The 8793-nt window shown below is 47.3% G+C and overlaps 1 long non-coding RNA gene across 1 annotated transcript; it reads left to right on the top strand.

Moving 5' to 3' along the window:
- The first annotated feature begins 1203 nt into the window (after positions 1 to 1203).
- LOC121028501 (uncharacterized) lies at positions 1204 to 5548 on the top strand. Its single transcript, XR_005789257.1, has 3 exons — positions 1204 to 1445; positions 3026 to 3295; positions 4985 to 5548. It is a non-coding gene; the product is annotated as an uncharacterized LOC121028501 (long non-coding RNA).
- The last annotated feature ends 3245 nt before the right edge of the window (positions 5549 to 8793 follow it).

The raw sequence follows: 8793 nt of genomic DNA, 5'->3' as shown, positions 1-8793 counted from the left end.
ACACACACACACACACACACAATTGGGTCACAATGACAAGAACGCATTCAATGAAGTAATGACAAAAATAAGAATAAAAGAATCAGGATCTAGGGAAAATATGATTAAAAGATTAAGATCAAAGCAAAAAAATTAACAAAATACACAGACTCCTCAGAGCCAACACCTTATCTATAGTTGAGCTTCAGAATAGATGGAAGGAAGGAAGGAAAGAAGGAAGGAAGCAAGCAAGCAGGAAGGGAGAAAGAGCGAGAGGAAGGGAGAGAGGGGGAGGGGGAGAGAGAGAGAGGGAAATTTGCCCAGGAAGCTGAGGCAGATCTTTCCTCAAGGGAGTTTTCTTAAGAGGAAGGGAGGGTTGTGTTGAAAAAGGATAGAGGAGCAAATAAGGAATTGCCAAGGGACACTGTAGCCCACTGAGGCGGGTGCTTACAGTGTCTGCTCACTGGGTAGCCAGGGCCTTCCTCCTGCCCTGGTGAGAGGAACAGGTGCGGGCTGCGACATCACTTGAGAGAGGAGCCTGGAAAGGTTTGAGAACTCAGGTGGCCCCTGGCTCTTCTCTGCCCGGTTTCCTGAGGCCACTGCCACTTCCCTGCAGGAAACTAAGAAAAGGATAGGGACAGTGACTGGACCAGGAGGGAACCCCCGCAGGGCACCTTGGATTTTGAGTGGGAGATCCCCTTCCAAAGGACAGATGAGCTACCTAAAGGTATCCCTCCAGCTCTAGGGAGGGCTAAAGTCCTTTCGTTGTCATATGAGACAGGGACCCTCTGCAGAAGGAGGCAATTTCTAGACACCCGGACTGCTCACTCATCCAGCCTGCGTCTAATGAAGCCGGTTGGCTGTTTGTGCATCACCTTTTCTGTGGTCTGTCCTGGCTACCACCACCTTCAGCTCCAACCTGAGCTCGGGCTCCCAGGATCCTGACCTTTCTCCTCTGGTCGGTTCAGTTGTTGTCTCAGGTGCACAGCCTGCCCTTCTGGAAGTGGTCTCCTGGTGCCCTAAGCAGTGACTGCCTCCACTGTCCCAGAGACAGCACTTCCTAAGTGGAAGCCTTGTCAGCACCCCCCAGGGTTCCTCATTCATTTTCAAATCCTTCGGGGCAGGTCTCTCCTTGAGGCATCCTCACTTCTGTGGGACAAATCTCTCTGGTTCCCCAGGTTGTCCCAATGTGAGGAACATTGAACTTCCTTTCTGCACCTGCTCATTGTGTCCAATGCTCTGCCCACAGGACAGAAGGAAGCATTGTGACCTCATTCCTGTTCACACCTGCTGCCCTGAAATTCTACCTTCGGCTTCAAGAGATGGTCTACTTCCGCCCTTCTGTTATAACACTAATGTGTTCAACTTCCTAAAACCTGTAGAGCCATGATGGGAGTTCTGGAGGAAATGTTCCACTGAGGAGAGCCACAAGGAGGAGAAGCAGAACACGGATAAGAGAACCCAAGGTTAGAACCAGGGAACTGGCACGGCCCAACGTTCCAGTGTTTAAGCAAAAGAAGGGAGAGAAGGGGCTGCAAAGTCACTTGGCAGTGGGGGAAGATGAGCACCCTCGGGTGCAGGAGAGAGAATATGGGGAGTGGTTAGTAAAGACCTAAATACACAAGCAGAGCCAGAGTTGCCCTCCAACGCGGTACTGGAGCCATCACGCTGATGGAGGCATTGCTGGGCCGGATGGGGCAGGGTTTGCTTGTGGTCTCCTCATCTTACCCCACCCGCGGCAGTCCTCCTGTGCTATCCTGGTCCCGGAATCCTGCACCTTACATGGTGAAAGAGAGTCTGCCGACATGATTAAGTGAAGGGTCTTGGGATGGAGAGATTATGCTAAAATATGCAGGGGGCTGAGTGCAATCACGGGGGCCTTGTAAGAGGGAGGCAGGTGGCTCAGAATCAGGAGGAGGAGGTGCGAATAGAGCAAGAAGTTCGAGAGGAGAATACAGCCCACTCCTAGACTCTGAAAAGACAGGAAATAGATTCACCCCTAAAGCCTCTAGAATGAACACAGCCCTGCAGACACCTTGCTTTTAGACTTCGGACTTCCAGAACTGTAGAAGAATAGATGTGTGTTGTTTTAAGCTACTGAGTTTATGGTAATTTGTTACAGAGATAATAGGAAAGGAATACACTTTTGTGTAGTGCAGGGAGGGTTGACAGATGTGCATGGGGAGCTCAGGACTTTTGCCAAAACTTCAGGGGCCAAGATATGCTGCAAATGGCAACATCACCACCTCCTAAGGTTCCTCTTTCCACCCCTGGGTCATTCACCCACTTAGAAGAATGCTCTATATGTTGCCAACAAGGTTATCTGTAAAGGTGGCAAGGTCAGGTCCACCCAGAGCCCTATGAAACCCTCTTCCCAGTTGACAGCATTGCATTTGTTAGGGCCAGTGAGGCTCAGCTATTCTGCCAGCCGCCAAGCTTATTAACTGAAGCTGTCCTACCCTGTCACTGTGGGGACACTAGGGGCCTGCTCTTATTTCCTGACTCACACCCAGATAGAGCAAAGGGACCAGGGAGAGCAAGTTCAGGCAGACCACGAGGGTGCAAAGAAAGCACTTCTCCAGCCCAGACAGCCCACGGGGCCAGCACCAGCAACACCAACATTATGCCAAGGCCCCTGCCAACTGCGGAGGGCATCCCAGATGCTTGCAAATTGAAGGCGAAGAGATGGGAGGCCTCTGGCTGCCCGCAGGCTCCATTTCCCCACTCTGTGTGTCCTATTCCCTTAATAAAAGCAATTTCCAAGCTACTTCCCTGCAGAGCATTAGCATAAACGAGCTCAGGCAGTACCATCCTGATTCTTTCATTTGAAGCACATGCTCATTAGAGACTTTCTTTCAAATAAATCATATTGCTGGCTGCAAAGGAGAATATTTCTCTGGGCCCACATGACAAGCCAGCAAGAGACAACAGCACCGTGGTCTCTGTGACATGCCAGGAACTAGGGCCTTACTCTCAAAAGCTGGAAAGGGCCTGGATTACAGCTACATTCCTACTGAGTTCCTAAACGAATACCACTGATCCACAGGTGCATCTTCTACAGGGAACATTATATTGCATGCTCCTGCCCTACCTGAAGAGGGCTAGAACGTGAGGCTGTGGGACAGCAGGGGCAGGACAGCCACCGGGCCCTGCAAGGCTGTATAAGGCAGTCGTCCCAGGCAGAGGTGAGCCGGCACCAGAGCACAGAGCCTTCTGATTGCAAAGCCAGTACTTTCTCCACCAGCCATTCTGTACCATTACTGGTAACCCCAGTCCTTGTGCTGGAGGCCCCCAAATTCCAACATGCCTCCTACAAGTAAGTATAAGTCTCCAATAGGCTACTTAAACTCATGTTAACCATTTGTCCTACCTAGTTTTCCAACTTGGTACAAAAGAGCAGAAAATGGTCATTGATTGGTCACAGCCCAGGGCACTCAGGCATGCGTGCCCACCCTGCCCCTTGTGGCAGGCACTTCTGGGTAGGGCCTCCAGCTCTGTGTGAGCCCAGCCTGGGATCCTTCTCTTCCACCTTCATTCTGACTATAACTGGGCAAGAAATTTATGCTGCTGTCTTGAATTTTCTGGGAAGAAACTTCAGTTAGACTGGGAAGTCTAACTCTCTCTTAGACTCCTATATCTGTACTGGGAGTTGTTGCATCTGGCACTTAATGAAGGGGCATACGGATTTCCATTTGGCTGTTAATCCTTGTGTGTAAGCCCCTCACCTGATAGCTACACAGGGAGGCAGGTGTGATTGATCCCAGACTCCCACAGCTCAGGAAATAATGTCATTGGAGGTCCTATGGCAGGCCCTGGTGAAGAAGTAACTGTAACTGAGGGCATCTGGGGTGGCTCAGTCAGTTAAGCGTCCAACTTCGGCTCAAGTCATCTTACAGTTCGTGGGTTCAAGAGCCGCGTCAGGCTCTGTGTTGACAGCTCAGAGCCTGGAGGCTGCTTCAGATTCTGTGTCTCCCTCTCTCTCTCTCTTTCTCTCTCCCTCTCTCTCTCTGCCCCTCCCCTGCCTGCACTCTATTTCTCAAAAATAAATAAAAAATAAAAAAAAAATTAAAAAAAATTTTAAAAAGAAGTAACTGTAACTGGAAGAGAATTACAGGTCTTGAGCAGTCCACTCTTAATTCTCTTCAAATCATATTATGGTATTTGGGAATTATCTAAATGACTTGCAACTTGGCCTTGGTAAGGCCAGTAAATGCATTTGATTTAGGGTTGGGTTGTAGGACAAGGGTCCTCTGTGGTAGGCAGAACAGTGGCCCCCGAGGATGTCCACATCTCACTCCCCAAACCTACAAATATGTTAGGTTACATGGTGACAGGGAATTAAAATTGCAGATGGAGCTAAGGCTGATAATTAGATGACCTGAGATTATCCTGGTTTCTCCAGATAGACCCAACATAATCACAGGGTCCTTAAGTGAAAGAGGGAGGCAGAGGAGGGAGAACCAGACCCCTGGCACCTGAGAACCTAGCCTGCCATTGCTGGCTTTGAAGATGAAGGACGGGAGCAACAAGTCAAGAAATGCGAGTGGTTTCTAGAAGCTGGAAAAGGCAAGGAGGTGGATGCTCCCTTAAAATCTCCATAAGGAACTCTGCCCTGCTGACACCTTGATTTTAGCCCAGCGACACCCATTTTGGACTTTGGGCCTCCAGAACTGGGAGACAAAAATTGTGTGTTGGTTGAAGCCATTGTGTTTGTGGATACGTAGAAAACCCTGTCAGAAACTTTGTTTCTCAACCTCAGTACTATTGACACTTGGGACTGGAAAATTCTGTTGTGGGAGTAGTCCTGTGAACTGTAGGATATTTAGTAGGATTCCTAGCCTCTACCCACAAGATGCTAATAGAGACCCTTGCCCAAGTTGTAACAACCAAGAAAGTCTCCAGACATTGCCCTGAGTGGGACAGAAAGGGGAAAATCACCCCTGGCCCAGAACAGCTGTTCTGAACCCTCCATGGTTATTCATTCTAATACACACTTTGTCCTCAGACACATTGGATTCTGTTCACTGACCTTTTCTATATGGATGCTTCTGGATGAGGCCTTTGATGCCAGCTGAAAAGTAAGTGCCTAGGGAGATTCCACACAAAGCCGTCATCAGTCTCTGACACCTCAGAATGAGTTTCCATTATTTCAAGCAAGCTGAATTGATGGGGAGAGAAAAAGGGATCTGAATGTGCTATTAAGTAAAGAGGACACAGAACTAACATCCAGATGGATAAAAGACAGACTGCCCACCCCATGCAATACTCTTTATCATTCGAGCTGGACAAGAACATGCACTTGAGTAAGATGTGATTTCTGCTCTTAGGACCTCACTGTCTCATAAGAGAAACTTGTGTGCAATTTTTTTAAAAACCCTCAATAGAACCCAAAAGGACTATAAACACACTATGGTCATGTATTCTGAATCAGGTATCCATGCCCTGGGCACAAGCTTCAAGAACGCATAACAGTAGGACCAAATATTTTAAATCAACACTACCTCAGAATATGGGGCCATGCCACCTGTAAAAGGCATATGCAAATTGCCACCAGAAGTTTCCAGGGCAGAGACCTAGGTATGGGCAAGAGGAGGAGGGAACCACAACCCACGTAAGAGAAACGTGTGCACAAAGATGAAGGATAGGAAAGCATATGGCACACTATTTGGAATTAACCAGCAATTCCAGATAGATGTAGCTGTTTGAAGATAATTCCAAATATACATTATTAAACTTCAAAGAATAGATAAAACAGAAATGATTTTTATCATTTCTGGGTTAGGCGTCTGGCTCTTGAGTTCAGCTCAGGCCATGATCTCACAGTTCATGGGATTGAGCCCCGCATAAGGCTCAGCGCTGACAGTGTGGAGCCTCCTTGGGATTCTCTCTCACTCTCTCTCTGCCCCTCCCCTGCTCATGTTTGCTCTCTCTCAAAATAAATAAATAAACATTAAAATTCTTCAAGGGTAGGCACCAAGGATTTAACCTGGATTCTTCTCTCTCCTAATCACCTATGGTGTAACTTTGGGCAAGGCACTTCTCTGTGCCTCTGTTTCCACATCTATAAAATGGGAATGGTAATGTCTGCCCTCAGGTTCATTGAAGAAGTCGTGTATCCATGTGATGCTCTTGACAAAGTGCCTGGACCATGCTAAGTGCTCTATAATTGTTCCTATTAATATTATTGGAAGTATTGTTAGTGCTCAAATAATGTCACCAAGGCACGGGCACATACTGCCTGGGGCAGACTTGGGGAAGGGGCACAGCCATGGCCTGGCACACCCCAGGGGCAGGCACCTGGTGGGGCACGGAGGAGAGTCAAGCTTCCCTGGCAATCAGCGAAGGGTGACTATGTTTACAACCTCACCCATGTGCTCTGGGGCTCAGACTGGAAGGCACTGCATGTATGACACAGGGCCCATCTGCAGAGCTGGGGCCTTCTCCACCTGCAGCCCCGACTGCTGTTAGGGACTGGTGGGGCCTGTCGTGGGCCTAGGGTGTAAATGCCTTTGAAAAAAGGGTCTCCCCTCACCTCCAGCCAGTTGTCACATGAGAATGTTAGCAGATCTTATTTTTATTTATTTTTTTTGAGACAGACAGAGATGGGAGTGAACAGGGGAGGGACAGAGAGAGGGAGAGAATCCCAAGGAGGCTCCGCACTGCCAATGCAGAGCCCAAGGCGGGGCTCCGAACTCACTAAACCCTGAGATAGTGACCTGAGCAGAAACCAAGAGTCAGACGCTTAGCCAACTGAGCCACCCAGGCACACCCAGCCGATCTTATTTTTAAGGAAAAGGTGGAAATCAGAAATTCGTGAGGAGATTCCCAGTTTTAAAACACAGTGCCAGATAAATCAGCTCATTGGTCTGTGAGCCAGATTCAGCCTGTGGGCCACCCTTGTGAGACCCCAGGTTGAAGGCTTACGAAATCATCTTTCTTGACATACCCTGTGATATGAGAGCACCACCAGCAAGGAGTCTGGCTAGTTCTCTAGTAAGACTGACGCATCCCGGAGGAAGAAATTATTTCTGACTTTCCTCTGGAAGAATCTATATATTGATTTAAGTAGCACTACTACCTTAATACCACTTTACCGCCACTTTACTGCTGCAGCTGGCAGCTCGCCAACCTCTTCGACGCCAGGAGGACGGGAGTCACTCGTTATGTCCTCACCCTCACAGCCGATCCACGACCACGTCCAAGAGAAGGGCTCGGGTCCATATCTAGTAGGTCTGCCACTCCCACTGACATTTAGGCAATGCCATCCTCTTGGTTAAGCCCTGTTGATGCTTCCTCACAGATCCTCACGCCCCCACCTGACCAGGTCATCCTGCACACTGCGCTCTGTCCCATTCAAAGCACGCATTGTGTGCGCTTGTTTGACTGCCTTGCTTGGAGCCACCCAAAGACTCTCTATCGCTTGCAAGTAAAACATCTGAGCCCTTGGCATTACATACACATCCAGGCAGTGGCGAATATTTATGTGTGCTTGAGTACTGGGGGCGATGGGAGTGGTAACATCAGGCAGGATCCATATTCTGAAGAGCCTTGAACGCTGTGCTGAGTTGCTGGCGGCCTTGTGTAGGTAGGCAGTGGGGAGCTACGGAAGGTTGGAAGCAGAGAAGAACCCTTGTGTGGTCAGCATTTTGTAAACCTCAACACTCTGTTTGCTTCTTTCACGGCACTTATCACAGTTTGTAAGTATTTTCCTGACATTTATTTTTTTCCAAGTCTCCCATTAAACTTCAAACTATGAGAGGGGAAAAACCCCATGTGTGCTGTTCACATTTATTTCTCTACTACCCTGTAAGTACCTGGAGCATAGTAGAAATTCAATAAAAGGTTGTTGAATAAATGGGTAAACAAATGATGAATGCAGGAATGAATGAGTAGAATTAGCACAAAATTAGCTATAGGTCCCATTCAACCCATACCCCACCATTCCTGTTTGTATGTAAGATCCTTCAGAAATACGTCAAGATAAAATGTGTATTGTGGTGAAGCTTTGCAATGCAGGATGAAGCAGCAGTGACTAGACATTAATGATGTGCATTTTTATTCAATAAGGCAAAATGCAGAACAGCCACCAGTAGGTAATTAGAGGAATAAGACCTTCAAGAGTGCTCATATGCCATAATTAATTGAAAAATCTGCTTACTGTTACCGGGAGCATAAATGCCAAGATTTGGTATTCAACTTGGTCTATATGCATGAAAGATCAAGAGAATTAGCAGCAGTGTTTGTTCAGGTATGCCTTCTTTTAATTCATATCAATCAAGTTCTAGAACAATTTGGACATACGCTGAAATGTTATCAAGGACCTTCTTTGGGTAGTGACATTTCCTTGATTCTCCAAATTTTCAGTAATAAGCCTGCATTATTTTAAAAATCAGAAAAACAACAAAACCTTAAGAAAGGATTCCTAGGAAGGAAATCAATTTATTGTGTGTATCAGCTGAGGCCCTATAATTTTTCAAACATTTTGGTCCTTAGACTCATGAATTGTTAGAGTAGGTAGAAATCTTGCAACATCATCTCATAAAGCTCCCTCATGTTTCACGGGTACATTTTTGACTACACAGTGTCCCTCCCCCTCTAGTGTGATTCTAACAAAACTGTCAATCATGGGGATGGGGGATGGAGGGGAGTGTGGAGAGACTGAAAAACAAGATCCATGCTAAATAATCAGAGTAATTTAGATCATTTCCCTGGAAGCAGTAACTAATCTGGCAGTGTTCACATGACTCAAGAGCCCATTTAAATTACTTATGCTTGGGAGAGGATCATTCTCTTTGTCTTAGCCCTCATGTCAAG

Source organism: Herpailurus yagouaroundi, unplaced genomic scaffold (genome assembly GCF_014898765.1).
Source record: "Herpailurus yagouaroundi ecotype Mexico unplaced genomic scaffold, PumYag 100, whole genome shotgun sequence".
Taxonomy (NCBI): Eukaryota; Metazoa; Chordata; class Mammalia; order Carnivora; family Felidae; genus Herpailurus; species Herpailurus yagouaroundi.
The sequence above is the reverse complement of the archived record's forward strand: the minus strand, read 5'-3'. Positions and strand labels throughout refer to the sequence as shown.